General features: G+C 42.8%; 1 long non-coding RNA gene and 1 pseudogene across 3 annotated transcripts in view; one reads left to right on the top strand and one right to left on the bottom strand.

The window, feature by feature from the left end:
- The window catches only part of LOC127487441 (uncharacterized), a 92,228-nt gene that overhangs the window by 51,200 nt on the left and 14,100 nt on the right, over positions 1 to 26,928 (bottom strand). Inside the window, exon 4 of one of the 3 annotated variants that reach the window (XR_016221721.1) lies at positions 16,943 to 17,070. The exons of 1 other annotated variant lie outside the window; for it this stretch is intronic. This is a non-coding gene — a long non-coding RNA (uncharacterized LOC127487441). Of the gene's footprint in view, positions 1 to 16,942; positions 17,071 to 25,235; positions 25,480 to 26,928 lie in introns of those variants that run through there. One more of the 3 variants, XR_016221720.1, reaches the window with a different exon arrangement.
- Positions 18,278 to 20,038, top strand: LOC103352284 (putative E3 ubiquitin-protein ligase DTX2 pseudogene; annotated as a pseudogene).

The raw sequence follows: 26,928 nt of genomic DNA, 5'->3' as shown, positions 1-26,928 counted from the left end.
CTCATTCCCTATAAACAAAACTTTGAACCTTAAGGTCAGATTGAGAATCCTGACCTTGGCCAACTGCTGCTCCTGGTTCCCCATTCTCAGTGAATTCAAAAGTTATTGCTGCTGAGAGAACAGTCATGAGGAAGTAACCAAATGATTGAAATAAGCATGAAGAGGGGTCATCCTACAATTCCCTCAACAACTGCTCTCACACTTTGGAAACAATCACATGAGAGGTATCATCATTACACTCTACCCACAGATTCTGACAGGATTTCTGGATAAGGCCCAGGAATCTGAATTTTTAGCATGCAATCCCAAGTGATTTTGATGTAAGTGGTCCATGGGCTGTATGTTGAGAAACAGTGCTCAGAAAGCAGAAAAATTATGTTAACATTAGGTAAATCATTAGTATTACAATGCTTTGGGGGAATGGCATAGAGCTTAGTTAAAAGCCTAGGACCTGGAGTCCAGAAAATCCAATTCAAATCTTGGCTCTGTGTACTGTGACTTCAGCCTTAGCTTTTTTTTATTGTAAAATAGAGCAAACAAAGACATCTGTCCCATTGTGAAGACTAAGGGTGATAATACTTTATTGTAAAGATACAATGAGATTCTGTTTCAAGGCATTTAGCCAGGGTCTGGCACATGTTGAATATTAAAAAAATGGATATTCTTGATGATGGTGGTGGTAGTGATGGTGGGGTTGCAGCAGGAACACTTAAACCCACATGTTTGGTTTCAAACAAGCATTGTTCATTCTGGATGCATTGTATTCTTCCAGAGGAAGCACATTCCTACTAAAGCTTCCAGTCTGGAAAGAAAGGGCTAAGGAATGACAGGACAGAAAACAAAGACGTGAGGCATTGTCCAGAGCCCAAATGTTGCAGACAATGACAGATTACAGTTAGCCTCCCTTGATCTACAGGGGAAATGCCCAAGACCCCCAATGGATACCTGAAAGCATGGATAATACCAAACTTACATATGCAAGACTGGTTTTTTCACATATATATATATATGCCTCTAATAAAGTTAAATTGATAATTTATGCACAATTAAGAGATTAATAATGGCTAGTAAGAAAATATAATAATTATCACAATAAACTGCAATAAAAGTTATGTGCATATTCTCTCTCTCAAAATGCTTTAATTCTGCATTGCACTTCAGTAATATTTTCAGATCATAGTTGCCCTAAGTAATGGAAAGCACAAACAGCGAAGCTGAAAGTAATGCAGACTACTGTAGCCAAAACCAGACAGAATCATCACATGGACTGTGTTGTCTGCCAAGCACTAAGTTCCTTCTCTCTTAGTCTAAAGAGCCTTGTTTGGGGACAGCTGTTTAGCCTAATGGTTAAGAAACATCCATGTGCCTAGGTTCAGTTCTCAGCTTCGGCTCCCAACTCCAGCTTCCTGCCACAGCAGATCTTGGGGAATAGCTCACATGATGGGGTCCTGCCAACCCTGAAAGAGACCTGGATGCAGTTCCTGGCTCCTGGCTTCACCTTGGTCCAAGCCAGGTTATTATAGGGATTTGGAGGGGAACCATGGGAATGCAGACCCTGAATCAGGCCTGATAACCAGAGTTGGAGGTCAGGGCTGGTCAGGGAATCAGCTTTCTAGATCAAGCTTCAGAACTCCTGTTGGAGTTTTTGGGACAGAACTTCTGCTGCCTGTGGGTCAGGCCAGTTAGTGCCTGAGGGACATCTGTGTCACAGTGGGAAAAAGTCTTCTCAATAAAAAAACCCAGAGGCAACACAGCAGAGAGGTATGAAAAGAAATGTCAGTGTCCTCATGATGTTTTTGAGCTTTGAGTTATTTACTGATAATATTTTGATCTTTTGAATCTATTTCTGAGTCAATTCTATTCCTTGAATTCCACCTTACAGAAACCACTAAATCCCATCCCAATTTGTTTTAACCTAAACTATATTCCTGCCTAATATAGGAAGTATAGAGAAAGAAGACAACAGAGAAGAAATTGCACAGTTAAGCTCTTGTGTATCACAAACTTTGTACAAGCACATGTGTGTATGCACAACCACATATAGATTTACATGTCCTCCACACCTATACATAGATTTAAGATGTTTTTACATCAAAATACACTTACCTTTTAATTCTGTTGTCCACATTTTCAAGTGTCTTTGTGTGTGTGTGTGTGTGTGTGCATGTGTATGTAAGAAGTTGAGCAGAAAATATTTAAATTTTCAGTTAGGGGCTGATATTATGGCACAGTGGGTTAAACCATTGCTTGAAATACCATCATCCCATATGAGAGGACAAGTTCGAGTTCCAGCTGCTGTGCTTCTGATCTAGCTCTCTGCTAATGCGCTTGGGAAGACACTGAAAGGTAGCTTAAGTACTGTGGTCCCTGAGAGCTTCATTGGAAAAATCAGATGGATTCTTAGCTCTGGTCAGTCAGGCCCTGCCCTGGCTATTACAGCCATTTGTGAATGAGCCAGCAGATAGAAGCTTTTTAATAAATTTTCATTTCAGCTTCTCAACAAACTAGAGAAAAAAATCATAACCCATAGGGTTGCAACCAACTGGGGAATGAACTAGTGGATGGAAGATCTAATGATCTCTCTCTGAAATTCTTTCAAATAAAAATAAACCTTAAAAAAATCATTACCCACAATGACAGATACTAAGTTGCATTCAATGAAGAGAAAGATTTGGTTAGTGTTCTTACTGATGGAACTCAAGTGCAGTTGACTGGACTTCAACACTCAGACTTTGACACCAGCAGGGACTGTGCCAGGCCAATGCCAGAAGCCTGGGACTCCCTCCAGGTTTCCCACATTGGTGCAAGGACTCAGTTCCTTGGGCCATCTTCTGAATGCTTTCCCAGGCACATTAACAGAGAGCTGGATCAGAAGTGGAACAGCCAAGACTCAAATCAGCACTCCAAATATGGGATGCCAGCTTAGCCCTCTGGGAAACCAAGCTGGCCCACAGAAAAAAGAACTGTAAGTGATTTTAAAGAACTGATCTTGGAAAGAAAAAAATTTTTTTTTAACTTTTATTTAATGAATATAAATTTCCAAAGTACAGAATATTGATTACAATGGCTTCCCCCCCATAACGTCCCTCCAACCCGCAACCCTCCCCTTATCCACTCCCTCTCCCCTTCCATTCATATCAAGATTCATTTTCAATTCTCTTTATATGCAGAAGATCAGTTTAGCATACATTAAGTGGAAAGAAAAATTTTTAAAAGGTGACACTTGAGTTTGACTAAGGATTGCACACCCACAGACAGACACAGAAACTTCTCTACAGCCCATGCCTGGAGGACATTAAGGATGGAGTAGGGGCAGGGTTGCTGCTGCCTGTTTCAGTTGGGTAAAGTGGGAATAAATAAAAGCCTTTGGCTTCTTGCATTTATGAATCAATGTGATCCTGTGGCAACAGATAAATAAGGAATGAATATAGCTCCTTTGCAGTAAATATCTCAGCAGTTCAGTAATATCGATGTTCAAGGTCATTACTTCTTCTACATTCTTCCCTGGCCCACCTTAACACTGGCCAAGCTGCACAGCTATAAGAAATCCCAGAGACTGCACATTAGTCTTGGTCTCCCCTAAATCCTACCCTCCACAGTCTAACTGCAGCTCTTCTCTTTAACCCTGTCCCCTAGATTCAACTAAACCATTCTTGAACCTAGTCAGAATGGCTACAGATCCCAGCATGGCTCTTGCTCAACATGGATGAAGACAAATACACAGGCCATGAACACCTATCCTAGGTGGACTGGGAGTCCCAAACACAGGGAGCCACCAACGCAAGAGTAGTGTCAGCCACTTCTCAGAGGGAACCAGCTCAAGGTTCCTGCCCAAGTGGAGCCATCACCTGCCAGTGGCAGGGCTGTAATAAAAGGTCTTATCCTCTCTTCTAGACCAAGCAGGAAGGTATCCCCAGAGCCTCTCACACCTGACACAAAGCCCCTGACCTTTCAAATATGAAACCACAAACAAGGACTGTTAAATCTGGAGGCAATTTCCCTACTCCTCTTTGGGATGGCATTCCAAGACTTGGGGACCAATTGTGGCCAAACACAAAGAAGAAATGATAAGGAGGGTACTTTATCTGCATCTGAATGTCATTCTATATGGAGCAGTCCTATTCTCCTCTGTTCAAGTCAAGAGCTTGGGAGCTGGAGCCTAGGCATTGCTATCATAGATAACAACTACTCTGATTGGGCCTTCTCGTTCTTTCTTCCACATGTCACCAACTAAAATGATTTTGGGAAGTTAAGCCTTCACCTGCCAAGATGGCATCCCATACGGGCACCAGTTTGAACCCCAGCTTCTCTACTTCCAATCCAGCTGCTAATGCTTCTGGAAAAGCAGAAGATGGTCCAAGTACATTGATCCCTGCCACCCATGTTGGAGACCTGAAAGAAGATCCTAGCTCCTGACTTCAGCCTGGCCCAGCCCTGGCTTTTTGTGGCCAGCTGGGGAGTGAACCAGGGGATGGAAGATTTCTGTGTCTCCCTTTCGCTCTGTAACTCTGCCTTTCAAATACATAAACAAATCTTTAAAAAAAATTTCTTTAAGAATGATTTTGACTGCTTTGCTGTGGCCAATGGATATGAGAACAAATAGGTGAATATGCTTTTACAAAACTCTATAAATTGCCTATGATTCAAGCTACTGATATGCCTAAGTTAGAGCTGTTTGTTCCAGCTGAGAATAACAACAAAATCTGAGGCATGCCTTTCCACAGTTGGGAGATGGGAAGGCAGGAAAGAGAGCTGAAATATTTGTTAATCACCCCTTTGGTACCAGGCACCTGACAGATGCTTTATATTAATTATTGCACATAATCCTCCCAAAGATGCCTGTGATATAGGATTAATTATTTCCATATGAATTTTTCCATATGAAATTTTTCCATATGAAAAAATGTGGCTCAAGGAGCTACTGTTGCCTGCTCAAGATCACAGAGCTTAGGAGAAGCAGCAGCAACCCTCAAATCAAGTTCTGATTTCCAAATGCCTACACTGAGAGGTCTTTTACATATGAGGAGACTTCAGAAAGTTCTTGAAAAGAAGAGAATTAAAAGATAAGTTTATTTTGGTGCAAAAAAACTGCTAAAATTCATAGTTTTTTTTCATAATACACACTTTCCATGGACTTATTTGAAGTCCCCTTGTATGTAATGCACACACAAACACACACACCCACATTTGCATACCTGAACACATGTAGGCACCCACTTGGATGTACACAGAATTAAAAGCACAAATGGATGGAGTTTTATGTATACATGGCTGGCCACATACACATCCTCTCCAGACTAACCAATGAGAACACAGAATGTTTAAGCTCTTCATCTCCCAAAGTATTCATGGAAGTGGTTCCATTTAGATTACTCAATACCAGAAAAATGAGGTAAAGTGGGCAAGGCATCCCTCCATCAGCACCATCCTGGACTCTTGGCACTAAGCTAGGAACTGGCTCAGAGGTTTCAAGGAGCTTTTTTCCATCTACCTACTGGAAAGTAGAGTCTAAATCTACAGCCAGTTAGAGGTTTTTCCTAGAGCTCTGCCTAGAGCTTCTTAGCCTCTCCAATGTCCTAATGCCTGTCTCAGGAGGGTGCACTTGATCTGAGTGCAGGTGCTGAATTAAGGTGAGGACACTGAGGTTAAGAACAAAGAAGAGCACTGCAGGCCTGAGGCTCCTTCAGCCCTGGCATGGAGTAGGAACTCAGTAGATATTTGTTAATTGACTAACAAGGAAGAACTCCAGTGGCAAATTCACTTCTGTGTGGATATGTTTTATATATTTCAAGCCTGCTACTGCACAAAGACAACATTTGCAACCAGTCTGTCCTTAAACTCATCTTCTTCCCAAAGGAGGGGAAGACACAACTCAGTAGTATAGTTGGTTCTGCCACTTTCCAGACAGCATGGGCATCCTTGAGCTAGTCCACCTGCTAACTCCCATGAGCCTGCCAGGCCCCAGGGCCCAGCAGCAGACTGTAGATACCAGCACCCACCTAGCCAAGGCTCTGTCCCATCTCCCCCCTCCTCAGACTGCTGCCTCCCTCCCAAGCTCTTCCATCTGACTCTCCATCTCAACTCCTTGAAGCTTCAGAGGTATCACTCTCTGCTCACATCTGACTGGCTTGTCATCATTTATAGCATCTGAAGAGAAACTTCTGATTCAGCACTGACCCCTCAACTCATTGAAAAGGCTTTCAAGCAGGCATGTGAGCACAGCAGGCTAAGCCATGGCATGGAACACTTGCATCCCATACTGAAGTGCAGGTTCAAGCCCTGCTGCTTGGCTTCCCATCCAGCTTCCTGCTAATGCAAATCTGGGAGGTAGAAGATGAGGGCCCAAATATTTGGGCCCTGGCCCCCACACAGCAAATCTGATGGAGTTCCAGGCTCCTGGATTCAGCAGTGGTCACCCTTGGCTGTTACAGGCATTTAGAGAGTGAACCAGAGAATGAATGATTTTTCTCTCGCCATCTCCCTGTCATTCTGCCTTTCAAGTAGATGAAAATAAATTTAAAAATAAACAATAAAAAGGCTCTTTCCTATTCCCAATCAGAATCTCAGACCTCCAAACATGTTACAGGCTAAGGAATTCATGCACATGAACATACACACACACACACACACACACACACACGGAAGGAGACAAGAGTCTTCCTCACATCCCAGTTGCAAAGGGGGCACATGCACTCCCACTCCTCAGCAGCTGTACTCCATGATGATGCTTCCAATTTAAATGTCAGTATAATTTGCCCTGATAAATATACAGCTCCCTGCCCCTTCTCCATCAGTGACTGTAGCTGTAACCACGGTAACAAAATCCAGGTGCAGCAGCACAACCACCATATCTCTATGAGGATGGAGGGAAAGCAGAAGGAATGACAGGGTCACAGGAGCCTGAGACTCCTGTGCAGCAGAGACCAGGAACACTCACGCGTACTTAAGGAGCAAAATAAGCCTCTTGCCAGCAGGAGCACTCTTGTACCTATCCTTATACCTCTGCTCCATCTGGTGAATTTAGCTACAAGAAATGGTTAGCTTCAAGAACAAAATTATCAAATCTGGTGGCTAACTTGCTTAAAGCCAGAATCTCATTCTGGACAACGGATTCCAGAATGTTTGAGCTTATTTTTCCAAATGAGTAAAAGCCAGTCTCAGTGTCTCTCTCTCTCTCTCTCTCTCTCTCTCACACACACACACACACACACACACACACACAGAGGGGAGGGTGCAAAAGCTGAGGCAGAGGAATGGAAGGAGAAATGCGAGAAAATATTAAGGAACTTCCACTCTTTGATCACCAGGCCCAGTGCTGGTGCTTTACAAATGTCAAACTTAATAATTACAATAGCCATGCTCTGGTGTGTGCAGTGCCAGTGTATGCATCTATGTGCAGGTGCACATGTTTGCATGGCTATGTGTGTGTACCGTATGTACACAAAGATGTTCCATAACTTGACTCAATCATTGTAGTTTTCAGAGCACAGTGGTAGCTTCTTTTCATTACACCATGTTTTTTCCCCAAGGGAATCTCAAGGATTGCCAGAGCCAGTCAATAAACACATAAATAAGTGCATAAGTAAGCAATTTCAGTGCAATTTCAATGGCATACAAGACACAGCACAACTTAAGAGCAGCAAACAGAAAATCACATCTGTTGAGTCTCTGCTATGGGCCAGAGGCTGCACCAGACACTCCCCATGGTGCAATACTCAACCTATCGTAGACCCAACACCTGTGTGACCAAATGCAGGAGTCCTCTTACTGGAGGCACATAAGGAGTCCACTGACCACCAGAAGTCCTGGGCACCTTTAAAGAGGTAGGAAAATCCTCTAGAGGAGCACGAATAAAAGCAGCCAGAAATAAGGTGTGGAGAAGAACCCCACCAGGCCTGGCAGACGTTCCCAGAGAGAACGTTTGCTTTGACTTGGTGGGATCCCTGATCTGTACCTTGGCACCTGCTTGCTCTCTCTCTGACACAGTGACTCTCATTCATTGTTTGCCCCCTCTTAGCTTTTGACTTTCAACTGCACCCGTGCTACATTAACCACATTGACTTCAACCGGTTTGCTTTCTAACTTTATTACTGACTTATAATTGAAACTCCACTCTGCGGACAGAGACTTAAGCATCCCTACCTTTGGACAATCCCTCCAAATCAACTCGGTCATGCCCAGGGCTCAGGCTCTGCCACCTGCTGTGTACTGCTATATTCTGATTCATCTTGACACTTCAAGAACAGGATGTTAAATCCAACTTTTTTTTAGATTTACCAGCAAAGCTAAGGCTTTCGATTTGAGAGGAATGAAGTGGGGAGAGGTCTCCAATAACTAAAGCCAAACAAGGGACCAATAACAGAGCTCCATTACACTTAGAAGTTTGTACAGATGTTTTATTACTTAAAGATTTATTTTATTTAAATGAAAGACAGGATTATAGAGAGAGGTAGAGACAGAGATAGAGAGGTCTTCCATCCATTAGTTCACTCCCCAAATGGCCAGAACGGCTGGAGCTGAGTCAATCTGAAGCCAGAAGCTTCTTCTGGGTCTCCTCATGGGTGCAGGGACCCAGGTTCTTGGGCCATCCTCCACTGCTTTCTCAGGTGCAGGGAGCTGGATTGGAAGTGGGGCAGCAGGGACTCAAAACTGTGCCCATATGGGATGCTGGTGCTGCGGGCCAGGGCTTTAACCTGCTGTGCCACAGCACCAGTCCCTGTACAGATGGTTTAAAATTTAGGGGTCAGGGCTGTAGCACAGTGGGCTAAGCCTCTGCCTGTGGTGCCAGCATCCATTATGGGCACCAGTTCCTGGTCCAGCTGATCTTCTTCTGATCCAGCTCTCTGCTATGCCCTGGGAATGCAGTAGAAGACAGCCCGAGTGCTTGGGTCCCTGCACCCACCTGGGAGACCTGGAAGAAGCTCCTGGTTCCTGATTTTGGATAGGCCCAGCTCCAGTCATTGTGGCCACTTGGCGAGTGAATCAGTGATTGAAGACTTCTCTCTCCCTCTCTCTCTGTAAATCTGCCTCTCAAATAAATAAAGTATTTTAAAAATGAATAAATTAAACTTTTATTTTGAGATAATTATAGATTCCTAGGCAATTCTAAGTAATAATAAATATCAACAATGATGGATGAAGACAAAGACCTCCACTTTCAATACTGAATAGAATTAGAAGAAAATTAATAAGCATGTAGAAGACTTGAACAATGCTGTCCACCAGGTAGACTTAACAGACCTCTTAGAGACCTACATCAATCTTAGAGTGCATGTACTTCCTGAGTGAACATGAAACAGTCTCAAGGATACAGTGTATGTCAGGCAATAAGACAAGTCTTAGTAAATGTAGAAGGATGGTAATCATACAGAATGGAATGGAATGAGTTAAGAACGGGATGAAGTGAGGAATCAATACATAGGGAAATGTAGGATATTTGTAAATATATAGACATTAAAGCAAACACTCTTAAAAAATCAATGGATCAAAGGAGAAAGTCAGTAGGGAAATTAGAAAATGTTGTGAGATGGATGGAAATGAAGAAACAATATACTAAAATTTAGAGGATTCAGCAAAAGCAAAACAAGTGCTCTGAAGACATTTTATTTATTATCTGTAACACACATAATATTTGCACTTATGGAGCACAGTGTTATATTTTGACACAGGTACAATGTATATAATATGGAATGATAATAAAATTAAGGTAAGTATCATCTCCATCTCCTCAAATACTATGATTTCTATGTGCTGGGGATCTTTCAACCCCTATTTTGAAATGTAAAATTAATTGTCATAGACTATGATTATCCTATTGTGCTACTGAATGTGAGAACTACTTTCCTACCACCCGAGCTGTATTGTGGTACCTCTTATCCACCTTCTTTCTGTCCTTGCCTTCCCCTACTCTTTCTAAACTCTAACGACTCCTACTCTACTCTTCACATGTATGTGACCAACTTCCCTCAGTGAGTGAAGGGCACATGGTATTTGTCTTTCTCTGTCTGGTTTATTTCACTTAACACAGGCCTATCTGTTGCCTCACGTGACACAACTTAAATCTTTTTTTCTGGCTAAACAAGATTCCATTGTGTTTATGTACCATGTGTTTTTATTCATTCAACCATCAATGGGCATCTTGGTTATTGTAAACAGTGCTTCAATAAACACAGGGCTTTGGTTATCTCTGATATATAATCACCCCATCTCCTTTGATAGAATGTTGATATAATGTTGTTTCTTGCTGGAATATTTGGTGGTTATACATTCAGTTTGCCGAGGAACATCTATACTGTTTTTGTTTTTGTTTTTCTAAGATTTACTTATTTAGTTGAAAGAGTTAGAGAGGGAGAAACAGAGAGAGAAAGATCTTCCATCCACTGGTCCACCTCCCAGGTATCTGCAACAACCAGGGCAGAGCCAGGCCAAAGCAAAGAGTTTCTGGGTCTCCCCCATGGGTGACAGGCCCAAGTACTCAGGCCATGTTCTGTTGCCATTACCAGGGACTAGATCAGCAGTGGGACAGCTGGGACATGAACCGGCACCCATATAGGATGCTGGCATCACAGGCATTGGCTCTACCCACTATATCACAATGCCAACTCCACATCTCTACTGTTTTCCACAGGAAATTTTATAGCTGTAAATGTTTATATTAAAGCATAAAGATATCATATCAATAAAACTAAACTTTCACCTTAAAAAACTAGGAGAGCAAATTAAATCTAAAGCAAAAGGAGGAAAAATAAAAATTAAAACTGAAATAAACAGAATAGAAAAAATTCAGATATCCAAGGAAATCAAAAGTTGATTACTTAAAAGAAATCAGTGAACCATATAAACTTAATTATAAAAAGAAAACAGAAAAAAACTTAAATTAGTAAAGATCAGAAATGAAAGGGACATTACCACCCTTACAAAAATTCAAAACATTACAGAACACTATGGAAATATCACATGCCAATAAGTTAGACAACTTAGATAAAGTGGATAAATTCATAGAAATATACAACTACTAAAAACTTATTCAAATAGAAACATAAAATCTTAATATACCTATAACAAAAACTATATTAATAATCAAATTAAAAGTACCATGAAGAAAAGTCCAGGACTAGATGTCTTTATTGGTAAATGCCCCCAAACATTTATAGGATAATTAATTCACTAACCCCTGCAAAATGTAGATGAAGGGAAAATATTCCATCTTATTCCAGGATACCAGTATTACACTGATGCCAAAATAAAATATATCACAAATAAAACTACAAATGAATATCACCCATAAATATATATGTAAAAGGGGCTGGCACTGTGGCACAGTGGGTAGAGCCACTGCCTATGGTGTCAGCGTCCCATGTGGGTGCCAGTTCAAGTCCCAGCTGCTCCTCTTCTAACCCAGCTCTCTTCTATGGTCTGGGAAGGCAGTGGAAGATGGCCCAGGTGCTTGGACTCCTGCACTCATGTGGGAAGCTTAGAAGAAGCCCCTGACTCCTGGCTTTGGATTGGTCCAGCACCAGATGTTGCAGCCATTTGGGGAGTGAATCAGCAGATGGAAGATCTTTCTCTCTGTCTTTTCCTCTCTGTCTATAAGCCTACCTCTTAAATAAATAAGTCTTTAAAAATATATAGAGAATGTAAAAATCCTCAAAAAACACTACCAGACAGAATATAGAAGCATAATAAAAGGATTATGTGCCATGAGCAACAGATCAGGAATGAAAGGGTGGTTAGCATGAAAAAATTGATTAATGTAGTAAATCATGTTAATAAAATAAGAAAAAAATCCACAGATCATCTTTATAGAAAGAAAAAAGTATTTGAGAACACTTAATGCCCTTTGTGATTAAAAAAAATTCAACAAACTAGGAATGGAAGATAAACTCAAGTTTGACAATGGATAAATATGAAAAACCCACAGTTAACATGATATAAAAGTAGTAAAAACTGAAAGCTTTCCTTCCAAGACCAGGAAACATACAAATATTTTTGCTCTCACCACTTCTATTCAACATTATATTGTAGGCTTTAGACAGGGTAATTGAAAACACAATATGAAGGAAATAAAAGGCTACTTCTTTGGAAAAGAAGTAAAATTATCTGTATTCTCACATAGCATGATCTTAAGTAGAGAAAAATCTTAGGCAATCCACAAGAAGCTAATAAACATGTTCAACAAGGCTGCAAGATAAAATATCAATAGACCAAAATAAACTATATTTCTATATGTTATCAGTGAACAAATAATGAAGAAAACAATTCCATTTATAATTACTATCAAAATATAAGAGTAAAATTTTCAAAAGGATTTCCACATAGAAACCTAAAATCTGCAAAACATAATTGTAAAAAATTAAATATCTACATAAATGGAGAAACACATTGTGTTCCTGGGTTGGAAAACTTAATATGGTTAATATAATGCTCCCCAAATTTTTAGAAAGATTAACATTTTAAGTGCTATAAAAATTCTTGCTGCCTCTTCTTCAGAAGTTGACATAGTGACTGTAAAATTCATGAGGGAATGTAAGGGACCCAGTATAGAAAAAAAATTTTTGAAAATGAAGGATAATCAGCTCTCTGCTATGGCCTAGGAAAGCAGTGGAGGATGGCACAAGTCCTTGGGCTCCTGCACCCATGTGGGAAGACCCAGAGGAAGAAGCTCCTGGCTCCTGGCTTTGGATCAGTGCAGCTCTGGCCATTGCAGCCAGTTGGGGAGTGAACCAGAGGATGGAAGACCTCTCTCTGCCTCTTCTTCTCTCTCTGTGTAACTCTGACTTCCAAATAAATAAATAAATCTTAAAAAAAAAAAAGAAAGTGAAGAATAATGTTGAAAGACACATTTTCTAACATCAAAACACTGGTACTACCATAAGGACATGAATATATATATATATATTTCATATATATACCATATATATATATGAAATGGAATTTAGTGTCCATAATAAATACATACATTTATGGTTGATTGATTGTCATCAACTCAAAATGGAGCAAGGATCTAAATCTACAACCTGATACCATCAAATTACTAGAGAAGAACATTGGGAAAACTCTGTAAGATATTGGTATAGGCAAAGACTTCTTGGAAATGACCACAGAAGCACAGGCAATCAAAGGCAAATAGACAAATGGGATTATATCAAGCTAAGAAGTTTCTTCACTGCAAAGGAAATACTGAGCAAAGTGAAGAGACAACCAACAGAATGTGAGAAAATATTTGTGAACTATGAAACTGATAAAGGGTTAAGATCCAGAATCTATAAAGGGCTCAAGAAACTCAACAACAACTAAACAATCCAGTTAAGAAATGGGCAAAAGACTTGAACAGACATTTTTCAAAAGAGGAAATTCAAATGGCATGAAATTCAAATGACACATGAAAAAATGCTTAGGATCACTAGCCATCAGGGAAACACAAATCAAAACCACAGTTAGTTTTTACTTCACCCCAGTTAGAATGGCTCTCATACAGAAATCAACAAGCAATAAATGCTTGTGAGGATGTGTGGGAAAAGGTACCTTAATCCACTGTTGGCAAGAACATAAACTGGTGCAGCCACAATGGAAGACAGTATGGAGATAGACCTCAAAAATCTGAATATAGGCCTACCATATGATCCAGCCATCTCACTTCTGGGAATTTACCCAAAGGAAATGAAATCAGCATTTGAATTATCTGTACCCCCATGTTTATTGCAGCTCAGTTCACAATAGCTAAGATATGGAACCCAGATGTCCATCAACTGATGACTGGATAAAGAAATTGTGGTATAGATAGATCTAGATATAAAAGTAGTATGGAATACTACTCAACTACAAAAAAAGAATGAGATCCTGTCTTCAACAAAATGGATGCAACTGGAAACCATTATACTTATTGAAACAAGCCAGTCCCAAAAAAGACAAACATCCTGTTTTCCATGATCTGTGGTAACACAGTACCAAAAATGTAATGTATAGCAGTGAAACTGACATTTTGAGATTCAATGACTGTTTATAGCCCTTTTCGCTACCATTGAGGAACATTGCCTTCTTCTATTTGTTGAACTCTTTACTTAGTGTAGGGTGTAGGGTTAATCTTACGAGTATAAAGTAAATTGAAAGTAGATCATTATAGAAATCAAGGAAGGGCTAGGGCTGGCACTGTAGCATAGTAGATTAAGCCTCCACCTGTGGTGCTGCCATCCCATGTGGGCACCAGTTCTAGTCCTAACAGAAGAGCCTGCTACCCTCCCCAATTCCAGAATCATCCTCACATTCTACTGCCTTCAGGAATCCCCCAAGAGACTTAAATCTGTTCCAAGTTATTTTGGGCAGTATTCTGAAATCTTTTCCTCATACAACAATGATACACACACACACACACACACAGAGAGGGAGAGAAAGAGAGAGAGAGAACTACAAAGTCAAAGTGATTTAGTACCTCTCAGTAAATTCTATCAGAGTCTAGTAGCAGGTGTCTGAGTGGAACATGTGGCTTTCCATCCAGTTTTAAGTTCCACTGTGTCTCAGCCACATCCCACAAAGAGTATATAAAAGTTCACAAAAATGGCTCATAAAAGTTTGCCTGACTCAGCACTGTGGCATAGAATGTTAAGCCTTTGCACACTGTGTCAGCATCCCATATGGGTGCTGGTTTGAATCCCAGCTGCTCCACTTCTGTTCCAGCTCCCTGAAGATACACTTGAGAAAGCAGCAGAAGATGGCCCAAGTACTTGGGCCCCTGCACCCATGTGGGAGACCTGGAAGAAGCTCCTGGCTCCTGCCTGGCCCAGCCCTGATCATTACAGCCACTGATCATTGAATCAGTGGACTGAAGATCTTTCCCTCTCCCCTCTCCCTCCCTCTGTCTCCTTCTCTGTTTCTGCCTTTCAAGTAAACAATTTTTTTTTTTTTTTGGACAGGCAGAGTGGACAGTGAGAGAGACAGAGAGAAAGGTCTTCCTTTTGCCATTGTTTCACCCTCCAATGGCCGCCATGGCCGGCGCACTATGCTGATCTGATGGCAGGAGCCAGGTGCTTATCCTGGTCTCCCATGGGGTGCAGGGCCCAAGCACTTGGGCCATCCTCCACTGCACTCCCGGGCCACAACAGAGAGCTGGACTGGAAGAGGGGTGCCAGCGCCGCAAGGCGGAGGATTAGCCTATTGAGCCGCAACGCCGGCCACAATTTTTTTTAAAAATATTTTCCTGTGCAGATTAAGAGCAAGTAAGGCAATCATCCAACTTATCAATGTAATTATACAATTAAAATTTTATTTGTGTGGCCTAATTTACCCAATTGTCCTATATCACATTATCATATGATATTATTTTCTTTTCCATATTGCTGGCAAAGGAAACATCAAGTTAAAATATACCCACTAGCACAGGGACACAAAACACAGCCTTCACTTTTCACTGCCGTCAGCCACAGCCTGTCACTGGACACCCCTCCCCATGTGGGGTCTTTCCCTGCTGCATTTATCAGACGCTTCTTCTTCTAAGAGAAAAGAGCCTCAGGAGGCCAGGTCCCAACCCGTGTCTCTCAACCTTAGTGCGAAGACATTTCTAGAATATGTTCTACTACATAGTTTGGTTTCCCCCAGAGGAGTTCCAAGGAGCCACAGTTAGGAGCAACTCCACAAACTTTTCTCCCTTTGGTCAGGTGGCACTGTCACAGCACATCTCGTGTGACTTACCGCACACCAAAGCTGAGGAATCCACTGCAGGTTGGAAAACTTTCAACCCCATCACAAAATGCAGTGAGGACACAATTTTCCTGAATTTCAGTAAGACATAAGCTAATTTTAATTAACCATAACTCCTAAAAAATTTCTTTATAATTATTCAAACATGGTTCCAGTCACCCCAATTTAAATTTCTGAACAAGCTTAATTTGGTCATTGTATTTCACATAATAAAAGGAATCAGACATCATGCCCAGTGAAATAAGCCAAGCACAAAAGGACAGATACTGTATGATCTCACTCATGAGAGGGTATACTTCAAAGAGCTCACAGAAAAACAGAATTAAAAGGTAAGTCTATTTTTAGACAAAATAATTTTGAAATCCATGTATGGTTTTTTCATAACAAGCTTTTCCCATGATCTTTTTATAGTATCCTCATATGTGAAATCTTAAAAAGCTGATCTCATAGAAACAGAGCAAGAAGGTGGTTCTCAGAGGTGGGAGGGAAGGGGTATGAGGCAAAAGGCGATACTGATGGCAGGGTTCAAAGTTTCAGTGAGACTGTGGAATCAGCTTCAGTGAGCATCTGCCCTGCACAATGACCACAGTTCATAATAATACACTGTGCGATTAAAAATTTCTGAAACAGTGGATTATCATTCTCACCACAGAAAGAGAATACATCAGTGAAATTATGGATATATGCATTAGCATATGCAGATTAATTAATATGCATTAGCTTGATTTTTAAAACATTCTATTGTTCACCATATATATATATATATATGTGCAACTATTTGTGAATTAAAAAGTCTATTTAAAATGAACTTTAAAAGCACTTCAAAACAAAAAGGGGGGGGGAGGGGAAGGCAGTTGACCAGAGGTTTCATTGCCCTGTTCTCCCAACTACCACACTACCCACCCATTCCCGGGCCCTCCAAGAAAGAGCCACCATCCCAAGCTGTCTGTCACGTACACTCGGGGGCCACCTCCTCTCCAGCTGACAGGACAGCCTGTACCATCACTGAAACTCATACTCGACTGTCAGTAAATTCTCCTAGGGTGTGATCTTGAACTGAATTTCCTTTTCCTTTTCTTGAGAGGACACCAGCTTATCACTGTGCACAGCAAACATCCTGCAGCCCTCCCCGTGGTGGCCTTGTCCACCGTGCCTGCAGCTGGGCTCAGGAGCCTCATTTTCCCCAGTGAAGCACCCCTATCCCTCCCTCATAAAGCCCTGTACTTTTGAAGTCTAAATGCAAATTTACCCCTTGTTGCCTTCATTGTTGTGATCACCTGCCAACCACACAGTCACTCTTCCTCACTCACTGAATACAGTAGAGTCCAGGTCACTGTCTTCCTTTTCAGCAACACTCACAAGGGCACTTCAAAAAGTCTGTGGAAGATGATACCAGAAGACATCTATTTTGGAGGGAAAAAAATTGCAGTCTATACCTAGTGTTTTTCACAATACACATTTTCTACAAAGTTTGTGAAGATACCTCATTTTTCCAATTTTAAAAATTTTGGCACCAAGATAAATTTATCTTTTAATTCCATTTTCCACAAACTTTTTGAAGTATCCTCATACATCACCATTCTTGGAAAATACACTACTGATTCAACTCAACAACTTCTCTTCTTCATTTCATTAATCTTTCCTCCTGTTCCATTCCATTCCCCTGCCTTCCAGACCACCAGTAACTACTCTACTTCTGAGCAGTCTCTATTACATATACTTCCCTTTATCCATCCCCCACCTTCCAACTTTCAGCAAACTGAGCCTAGAACTTCAATCTCTGCCATTCTCTGATCTTACAGAGACCTGGAATTCTTGATCTGGCCTCTTTGCATTTTCCATCATTGCCCCCATATCCTCATTTCTCTCTTAATCCACTCACAGTCCATGGCACAACACATTTACCTAGAACTCTTGAAGACACGCTTGATCTTCTAGCACCTTTTCTTATTCCATCATACTTGTTGGCAGAAGAGACTACTGACACCCCTATATCTTCTGCCTTTACCTGCACACTCAATCAGATAAATCAGAAGAAATTAATCATCTCACACCAAATGGATTGCCAGTTTTTGAGTAACTTTCATTGTAATACAACTGCATTCATTCACTTCTACATTATCCATGGCTACTTCTATGCAATAATGGCAGAGTCAAATATTGAGACAGAGGCTATGGCCCACAAAGACAAAAATAGCTTATCTGTCACTTTAAAGATACATTTGCCTAACCTTAAGAGCTAAATCATTCCATAAGAAAATCCATAATCATGCTAACCGGTCTTAATTTTGTTTTATGTCCTCAACACTCACGTCAACATCCAACTTTAACAATCATGACTACTACCGACCTTAGTAAAATAGATTCCTTCCCACTCTTAACTAACAACCTCATTTCCAAAAAGAGTAAGAATATATATAAATAAAATTCAAATAAATAAAAATAAGATAATTTCATCTTATATCATCTAATACACTGCCTTGGCTATGTGCCTTTGTCAGGAGGCACCTGTTTCCCCAGCACTCAGTCCCTGGCCAAGGTGTTCTCTGGGAGTGGCTGAGTGATGACAGCTCCTGGATTGCCTATGAGGCCAGTGTCTGTGACTACCTGGAGCAGCAGGTCTGCGCCCAGGCTGAACACCAACAACCCCTGGGCTGGAGCAGCTCCTGCCGTGGGGAGCCAGTCCCTCTTCTTCTGCTCCAGCCTTGCCCACCTGGAACCACAGCTGCTGCCCCCAGGAGCCTCCACATCCAGAGTAGCCAGTGCCCCCCTCCCCAGTGGCCCCTTGAACAACCCTGGGAGCGTCCCTGCCGTTGTGTCCGTGCAGATGCCGAAGCCCAGCCAGGTCCAGCAAGCAATTGCAGGGGGACTCTGAAGCCAGAGCCAGAGCAGGTGATCAGAAAGTACACCAAGGAGCTGAAGTCACCCCCAATGAAGACTGCATCATCTGCATGGAGAAGCTGTCCATGGCATCTGGGTACAGTGATGTGACCAACAGCAAGACCATGGGGCCCGTGGCCGTTGGCCGCCTCGCCAAGTGCAGCCATGCCTTCCACCTGCTGTGCCTGCTGGCCATGTACTGCAATGGGAACAAGGATGGGAGCTTGCAGTGCCCCTCCTGCAAGGCTATCTATGGAGAGAAGACCGGGACCCAGTCCCAGGGGAAGATGGAGGTGTTCAAGTTCTAGATGTCACTCCCAGGCCACAAGGACTGTGGGACAATACTCATTGTCTACAGCATTGCTCACAGCATCCAGGGCACTGAGCATCCCAACCCTGGAAAGCCATTCACTACCAGAGGCTTCCCCCGCCAGTGCTACCTTCCAGAAAACACCCAGGGCCGCAAGGTCCTGGAGCTCCTGAAAGTGACCTGGAAGAGGTGCCTCATCTTCACTCCCCTCTGGGTGGGGGTCTATGTGGGGAGCAGGCAGCCCCAAGGCTGTGCTGGTGGGGCTTACGCCACAGCCACCTCAATGCACTGGGTCCTTCTGTCCTCCGGAGGCTGTGCTGGGCCCATGGGGTCTGGGGCCTGGTGCCGTGGTTGGGGAGAGAGACCACCCAGCCCAGCTGGGGATGGGTGTGGGTTCCAGGTCAGTTTCTTTTACCTCAGATTTTGTTTGCAATAAATGCCAGATAGCCAATAATGCATATAGCCCGATAGCCAATGGAGGCAATAAATGCCCTCTTTCCCTCTCTCCTTTCTGGTCCCCCCTTGGAAAGTCATGTATTAATATTTCCTGTTTAGAAAAAAAAAAGGAAAGCTTCATTTGATCATGCATCCCCCTCCAGCTCTTCTCTATTTCTTTTGTTTACTTTCCTATAAAATTTCCACACCCAATGTTACCTACTTTCTATATCTCATTCTGTCCCCATCACTCCACTGAGATGGCTTTTATCAGGATCCTCTAAGCCCAGAGTTTGTGCTCAGTTCCCACTCTGCAAGTCTTACCAGCAGCACTGGAGGGGGCTGATCAGGAAGTCCTTCTTGAAGGACTTGCTTCTCCTCATTCCCGGAACTCCACATCTGCCTGGATTTCCTCCAATCATCACAACCTTTCTGCAGTTGCTAGATCTCTAAATGTCAGCAAACCACAGAGCTTGTGTAGCCTTCCCATTTTTTCATTCCTCTCGCCTCTCCCTCTGGGTGATCCTATCCATTCTCATAATTTAAATGCCATCTCTAGGCTGCTAAGTCCCAAATCTATAACTCAAGGCTTGATTTCCACCTTGAACTAGACATCTAGCAGTCAAATCAACACCTTCACTTAAGACATCTATTTACCATTCTGAACTTGGCCTAATCAAGCATTAACTTCACCTTCTCCATTTTCAGAAAATGGTCTGATGATTCATTCAACTCCTTGGGCCAAAAAGCTAACAATTTTCCTCATTTAGTTCCAGTTCACACCCAAACCACACATGAATCTCACTGGTTCAGCTTTCACAACACAGCAGACATCCAATCACTTTCACCATCTCCACTGCTACATCCTAAACTAAGCCACCGGGGCAGCCTACTGCCTCCATCTTGTTCTTCTACAGTCCATTCTTCACACTGCTAGAGTGATATTCCTAAACGCTAAACCACATCCCACTACCTGCATGTGGAAACCCTCCAGTAACTCCTCATTGTTCCTTACAGTGAAACCAAACTCCTTACTGTATATAAATATATAGAGTGTGTGTGTATGAGATATATATATATATATATAGCTCAGTTGCTATGTCCTTTCACTCTTGTATCGCTCTGATGATCTTCTGATGGCTATTTCCTTTTCAAATGCTTCCCTTCAGAAAGACCCTCCTGATGACCAGATGACCACATAGATTACTTTCTATTATTTTACTAATCTTTGTTTCCCTCACAGCACTTATCAATTCTTCAAATTATCTGCATATAAATGCTTTCATTTATTTTGATAAATATTTTCTCACCAAATTAAACTCATTACTTGCGAGCAAAAACTTGGTCATTCTTCCACCACCAGTACCAGAAACACTTTTAATATAAAACAGTTGTCTGATTGACTGACAAATGTAACTAAATAAAACAAAGTCCATAAATTAGCACCTACTCCTAAGGCAGTTACAATTTAGAACACTATTTTATATTCAAATGATACTTGGATTTTGTAATGTTGGGCCATTGACAGAAATATTGCATCCTTGGAGAAGCACAGAACCCTACTTTCTCAGGTAGTTATGATCCAGAAAGAAAGTTACATCTTAAAAAGTGAGATTTACCCCCAAACACATACATGTTCATCCCGACCAAGTGCCAGCCTTCCCTATTCAGATACATTCAGCAGCCATGAAAGCTCACATTGCGCACTGCACCATGGCATCTGTTGAAAATGTACTGGTCCCTAAAGTAGGCTGGATGACCACTCATCCAATGAATGCTTATCATCCCCATGGCAGTGGGTTCTCTAGAAAGATTCCTTTCTATATCATCTTTATCTCCTGCATCTAACAGGAAAAACAGAAGTGACATTATAGAGATGACAGCTAAAGGGCTGACATATGGCCTAGCAGTTAAGCCACTTAGGACATTCACATCCCGTATCCGAGTACCGGGGTTCAAGTCCCAGGTCCACTACTGATTCAAGATTCCTGCTAATGTGAACCTGGTAGGCAGAAGGTGATGGTTTAAGTATTTGGGTCCCTGAACCCACCTGGGAGACCCAGCATGAGTTCCTAGCTCCTGGCTTCAGCCTGGCCCAGCTCTAACTGTTGCTGGCATTTGGGGAGTCATTCAGCATTTGGGGGCTCTTGTTGTGTGTTTGTACACACACATCCATCTTCAAAGTTAAAAATATTTTTTTGACAGGCAGAGTTAGACAGTGAGAGAGAGACAGAGTGAAAGGTCTTCCTTTTTCCATTGGTTCACCCCCCAAGTGGCTGCTACAGCCAGCATGCTGCGGCTGGTGCACTGCACCAATCTGAAGCCAGGAGCCAGGTGCTTCCTTTTGGTCTCCCTTGTGGGTGCAGGGCCCAAGGACCTGGGCCATCCTCCACTGACCTCCTGGGCTACAGCAGAGAGCTGGACTGGAAAAGGAGCAACTGGGAAAGAATCCGGTGCCCCAACCGGGACTAGAACCCTGGGTGCTGGTGCCGCAGGTGGAGGATTAGCCTAGTGAGCCACAGCACCAGCAAAAATATTTTTCTAAAAAACCAAATACCAGTTAGCAATTTTAAAAAGTCTTAGCCTCACCCTGTCTCCACTGGAGCCACAGCTCCCATGACACAGGGGAAGCAATTGTTACCTGATGCCTCTTCTGCCCATCAGGGTCAAAAGCATGGGTGAAGCCTTGGACTGCTTTACCTAAAACACTCTTCTTGTCTTGTGGGCTCCAGGGCCTGTATCTCCATCCCAGAGACTAGAAAAAGTCAAAAAGCCTCTCACTTTGTTGAGTTGGCCTCCAGGGCTAGTTTACAGTGCATCACCCTTTTTGCACTGCAGTTCATTTGTGTAACTACATACCTTCTGAAAGGTACAGGTGCACACACACATACACACACACAATGTTCTGAACAAATTCTTCAGGCCTTCCTCTGCTGTCTCTCCAACTAGAAGAGACCTCCACTTCCCTAGTCTGTAACAGAATATAAATTCCACTCATTGCACCAAAGCTGTAACCAGGGTAAAATAAGACAACAATGGAGCTACTTCTATCAGAAAAAGTTTCAATATTCTCAGAACAAAACACTCTCTGTGAACTTCCTCAGCGCCCATCCATCACTTGTGGATGGAATTAAAAAGCCATTGGGAGAGTGAGACCACAAATCCTTAAACGAAAGCCCACAACACATTTTGTTCCCTTTCTCTTCTTTGCAGCCTTCCTGTTAGCCTCGGTGACTTTCCCAAAATGACCACAGGAGCCTCTTTCATCTCACCTGCTCCCTTACCATGTGATTCTGAACCAAGGCTCATGTTCCCTCCCCTTGAATGGGGACAGCCCTTTGCGCTGACTCCACAAATAGAATGTACAAAATGATGCTGTATAAGGGGAGACCATCAAAGGCCTGCAGCCCTGCCTGGTTCTCTGGAATGCTCACTCTGAGAGCCCCACCAGCAGGCTGTGAGGGAACCCCACACAGCTGTTGCGGAGTGGGGTGTGCATGTAGAGAGGCCTATGTAGAAAGGAACCAAGGTGTCCACCCTCAGCCCAGCTGCACTCCCAGCTATACCCAGCAGCTACTGAAGATTCTCAAGCTAACTGAATCCTTATTGTTTTGAACCACTGAGGTGGGCTGCTCTGATCCACAATGGATGGAAACAAAAACAGCTGTTGGCCTAGTCTCCTTGTCACTTGGATGAGATGGTCACTCTCTTCCAACCAAGTCAAGGAATGTTTGGGTCTTCTCATCTTACCCCAGGTCATTGTTATTTGGACTTCAGTGCCTAAAGTTAGCTTGGCCACCTGCTCATCTCCACTTCTGCCCTGCACTGCTTCACACCCACCACTAGCTCCCCACCCTTCTCAGAAGCCCACACTTGACCCTCCACAAAGATTCAAGGCACCTGTCAGGGTTGTATCAGGACTTAAAACTGGTGCCATCGTCAGCCTTCCAGTGGCTAGAAGAGAGAGATCTCCAAAATGTAAAGGGCTCTGTCAGTAGCATGAACACAGAAACAAGCTGTGACACAGTCAGCCTTCAGGAGTGCTCCCAGAGCCAGGAGCTTTACATGGAGTCCCAGTGTGTACATCTAAGCAGGGTCACAGGAGGAAGGAAAGAAATGCCTGCAAAGGGAAGGGGTCATAGCTGGCAAGAGTACAAGAGAAATGGCCCACTGTCACAACTACTAGTCCAGTCATGTTTTAGGACTTTTTATTTAAAGAGTTACAGGGAGGGAAAGACAGAAAGATTGTCCATCTGCTGGTTCACTCCCTAGATGGCCACAATGGCCAGCACTGGACCATACTAAAGCCAGGAGCTTCACCCAGGTCTCCCACATGGGTAACAGGATCCCAAACACTTGGGCCATCTTCCATTACTTTCCCAGGCCATTAACAGGGAGCTGCCCATGGAGGGCAGCCAGGACCTGAACCAGTGCCCATATGGGATGTTAGCGTCACAAGTAGGCAGCCTTACCCACTATGCCACAGTGCCGACCCCTCAAGAAGATCATTATTAAGGTCTTTCCTCACAACTTTTTATATCCAGTAACTATCAATGAAGGTTGATCAGGAAAGGTTTATTCCCAGTAAACTCAAGGATGTCTTCCTTATAATCACACTTCCTCCATAGATGCTTGTGAGCCATTGATTTCTTTCACTGTGTGCATGTACACGTGTACGTGAGTGTGTGTGTGTGTGTGTGTTTATAACAAAGTAGATCCCATATTGAGATAAAGCCACATATAAAAAACACTGATCTGACACTTCTAAATCATGGGCACTGATATCAGATCTGGATCCCGTCATGACCAAATGTGTGACCTAGTGCTAAGTCTTTCTGAGCTTCTGTGTCTTAATTTATAAAATTGGAGTGATTAAAAGAAAAAAGTTATTTTCAAAGGAGTTTTTCTGAAGGTAACTAACATAACATAATTACCTGATCAAGAACCTGAATAGGAAACTAATAAATTTTGAATTACTTCCCTATGGGCAAATTGCAGTGAGTCTGCTGTGGGCTGCCAAACTAAGTCATTTCTCCCTACACATTATTTAGAGCTTAACACAGGCATGTCCTGACTTCTACACTGGAACCAATTAGTCACTTCTAGGCTATAGCTCCACAGGTCCTAACACCATGCTAAAAACACACATCAGAAACTCTCTACTTTCCTATTTTTTCCCCAATAGCTGCAATTGCATTTTATCCCCAAACAAAACCACATTCTCCTTCTTTGCCGTGTCTAAAGTGAAGTGTTTGCCACCAACCCGCTCAGAACAAATCCCTGCAAAGCAATCCAACCAGAGTCAGGGCCTGATTTGAACCAATGATGGGGACTCTGTTAATGAAAGTCTGGCAGAAAGGCCTACAGGGAGTCTGTCCTTGCAGAAGCACAGCAGGAAACAGACTGGGTTAATCCTCCATGTGGCTCTTGATTTTCCAAGCTTTACAAGCACAGCAAAGCTGAAAACAGCCTATTTTCTCAATTTTTCACTTCAGCATCCCCCTTTAAACCAGCTCCTTTCCATAAACACTGCATCTTTAGGGACATGGATGGGAGGCAGTGATCCTGGTCTCCCCTGTCTTCTGAATCCCATAGCTGTACCCTGCAGGTGTTCGGGGGAGACCGTCTCTTTCCAAAGTACAACTGCCTTCAAGCATTGTAGAAAACATAATTAAAATATGTTTCATTCCTAGAAGTGTGTAGGACTTCAGCCTGCACCTTACCAAACAATCTCATTAATGCCTGCCTTAAAAAGAAGGGCTGGTGGCCAGTGCCTCAGATCACTTGGCTAATCCTCTGCCTGTGGTGCTGGCACCCCGGGTTCTAGTCCTGGTTGTGTTACCGGAGAATGTAGAGTTCTTGTCTTCGCACAAGAAAGAATTCAGGTGAGAGACAGAGTAGTGGAAAGTAAAAGTAGCAAAGTTTATTAGGGAAGGGACATCTGTACAAACGGATGGGCACCTCTCTAGACAGGACCTGGGGGAGAGTGTCATTGCTCTGACTGGGGTGGGGGAAAGGAACGAGGTTACATGGTTGAGTGGAGACATCACACCTGGCCAGGAAGGCGGGTGGCTCAGCAGAGAGGCAGAGGGCTGAGCGCGCATTCCGGTTGAGGCCAGGGGTTTTTAAGGAGATGGGTCTCTGTCTTCACACATTTCCTCCTGAAACAAAGGATTTTTGGCTGTAAATATTAAGAAGCTCCTATCTGAGTTTTCCCTTGAAGGTATCAGACAGGAGGAAGCCTAGCTGGTGCCATCCTGGGTTCAGAGGAAGGGTGAGCAGGACCCCTAGAGAATTGGGATGTGGGGCAGGGTTTTGAAATGCAGATACTGGGCTGCATCTGGGAGATTGTGGAAGATTGTCAGGCAGAAGGGGCGGGGACCTCCACCTGGCAGGTTATCAGGTAGAAGGGGGCAGGGCAGGATGCAAATACTGGGCTGCCCCTGAAACATTATTGGGATGACTTTGAGATGTAGATGCATATGCTGGATATAGATGTCTCCTCTTTAGGCCTGTCATACACATGTAAGCTCATATCTAACTTCCTACCTAACAGTTGGGGTGCTGGTTCTGTCCTGGTTGCTCCTCTTCCAGTCCAGCTCTCTGCTGTGGCCTGGAAAGGCAGTGGAGGATGGCCCAAGTGCTTGGGCCCTGCACCCACATGGAAGACCAGGAGGAAGAAACTGGCTCCTGGCTTCGGATCAGCGCAGCAAGCCAGCCATAGTGGCCATTTTGGGGGTGAACCAACAGAAAAGGAAGACCTTTTTCTCTGTCTCTCTCTCTCACTGTCTAACTCTGCCTGTCCAAAAAAAAAAAAAAAAAAAAGAGAGAGAGAGAGAGAGATTGAGAGAATATGACCTATTCAAAACAAGAACTGGACAGAAGGATGGCAGACAGTGAAGAAAGTAACCCAAATGTCACCCTAGACTTTTCTTTTTTAAATAAATCTTTTTAAAATATTTATTTATTTATTTGAAAGTCAGAGTTACATAGAGAAAGAGGGGCAGAGAGAGAAAGAGGTCTTCCATCCACTGGTTCATTCTGCTGCCATATCAATCCATGGTAGTAAAAGATGAAACAGTTGGGTAAAGCTTAAAATAAATATTGGATGTTAGAAGTTGGATTTCAGAAATTTAAGAGAAAGAGTAGGCTTTGAGAAGGAAGATAATTCTAAAAAACATCTGATCCCATCTTACCTAAGCACTCTGGTGAGAAAGAAGTCAGGCATTCAGTTCAGTTGTGCTTGATGCCCCCAAACACAAAATAAAACAGTGCAGCATCTCAGAGCCTGGCCCTGGAGTTTGACCTATGGCATTTGAACCACAGCCTTACCACTTTACAGTAGGAAATGTGAGCCTATTAACTAACCTCTCTACAATGCCATTGTCTGATCCATAAAGAAAGAGATGTAACTGCATGTATCCCAGTAGTTGCTGTGGTGATTAAATAAGATAATGCAGTCGGCTCCTAATAGAAGCTCAACAGATAGTGGCTATTGTTATCTTTATTATGAGGCTGCATTCTAGGCAAAGAAAATTTAAGGATGAAGCTTGATCCCTGCCCTCAAGCAATTGCCCGCTATTGTAAATAACTAAAATACAATGAGAAGT

The sequence above is a fragment of the Oryctolagus cuniculus genome, chromosome 15 (genome assembly GCF_051225735.1).
Source record: "Oryctolagus cuniculus isolate XC-2025 breed Fujian yellow rabbit chromosome 15, ASM5122573v1, whole genome shotgun sequence".
NCBI classification, from domain to species: Eukaryota; Metazoa; Chordata; class Mammalia; order Lagomorpha; family Leporidae; genus Oryctolagus; species Oryctolagus cuniculus.
This window is presented reverse-complemented; position numbering and strand designations above follow the sequence as displayed.